This window comes from Aureobasidium pullulans, assembly GCF_000721785.1.
Source record: "Aureobasidium pullulans EXF-150 unplaced genomic scaffold scaffold_56, whole genome shotgun sequence".
In the NCBI taxonomy this organism is placed as follows: domain Eukaryota; kingdom Fungi; phylum Ascomycota; class Dothideomycetes; order Dothideales; family Saccotheciaceae; genus Aureobasidium; species Aureobasidium pullulans.
In genome coordinates this window covers 42456-44162 of record NW_021941076.1, presented here as the reverse complement: position 1 = coordinate 44162, position 1707 = coordinate 42456, and positions in this window count along the sequence as shown.

Genomic DNA, 1707 nt, shown 5'->3' with positions numbered 1-1707 from the left:
GGATTCCTAGGAGTTGGCGAAGTAATATACGTCGGTTAGGAACTTATACTATAGGTCGGGATGGTCGTAGACATGTTAAATAAAAACCTCGAGGTTATCCGGGAGGATAGGAGGCGTCGGGCGCGAGGTTATTATAGGGTAGTTAGCGCGACAGGCGCGCTACGTAGGTATATAAGGTCTACGTAATGTTAAGGGGCGAAGTCGGGAATAGGTAATAGTACGTAGATACGGGTCTAAGCTATATAACGAGACGTAGACAAGGAGATAAAGAGGTAATAGGGAGGAGTTATAGAAGGCAGTAAGTAGTCTTAGTAACTCCGTACGGCCGCTTAGCAAGCGGCCGGCTAAGGTTAGGGTCACCCTAGCGGCTAGGGGTCATAGTTAGGTGTAACTAGATAGCTAACCGTAACAGACGCCTTAGATAGAACCGAGACTTAGGCGGTCTATAAACAAACGAAGTATAAGAATCGTTCTCTACCGTACGGCGATTATGTTTAGCTTCCTCCTTTGCTTAGGTTTCCTAGAACACCCTAAGCTAAATGGCTTCGAACCTTTCCCGCCGGCCACTACTATAGTTCATCTATACGGCAGACTTTCGCGCCTAGGATTGTTAGACTATTATAAGACTATTACACGGCTAGGGATTAATCTATACCTTAAATAATAGCATTGCAAGTCCTATACTACGTATAGCTTCATAAAGATCATTTTCTATGTCGTCGTCCTAGTTCCGTTCGATGTCGTCGTTTGTTAGGGTAACCTTAAGCTTTACTAGCATACCTCGTTGTCTAAGCTAGATTACGTAAGCTAGGCATGGCACAAGCTTATAGTTAATCTTAAATTCTGTAGCAGCAATGTCTAGCATCTCTAGGTCGTCCTCTTAATCGTCTAGATTAAAGACTCGAACCGTTAGTAGTTTAATACTGCTTCTACTTAGGATATGTTGTTCGCGGACGGACTTAATACATTCCTTAAGCTCCTAGTAGAGGGTTTTGTTGTTGCTTACATTGTCGGCTATAATTACTTAGAGGCGTGTCGCTATCCTATATTTATAAAGGATAGCACTAAGCGTATTAGCCATTCTTTTTCTAGAGTGTTTGCTATATAATGGTTCGAAGGCAAGAAGCTCGTAGCAATGCTTAAACTTGTCGGTAATCTAAAAACATATAACTGTAAGGAATGATTGTTATGTGTTTAGCGCACTCTAGGCGTTAATTGCAACAGCTACTCGGCCTTTATGTACGTTAAGCCGGCGCTTAATATCTGCTTTAGCTTCTACTATATAACTCTTACACTTACGAGCAAATGTCGATGTAGAGGGAAATTTGACATTAGGCTTAAGCTTCCGGTAGCTCCTCTAAATAGCAGCATTCTTAAAGAACTCGAAAGAAACGCCCGTCGATAGCATTACTTCTATTAGTAGGCGGTCGAATTCTTCCTCGATAGGCGGAAGCTCCTCTATAGATGACTATAGAGTATGTTAGTGTACTTGCGTAGTAGTCTTATAATAGTCTTATAATAGTCTTATAGACCTNGCTCGGACTTACCTTTTCTTTTAGAACATATGCTTCTTTGCTAGCTCCTATCGCAGCCTTCTAGCAAGAGCGCGATAAAAGATGCTTTCCTATTCCTAATGTGCCATTCTTTTAGGGGTGTACAATGCGTTTTAAGCATAGGTTATAGATGACTATTAGCGCTCCGCCGTTA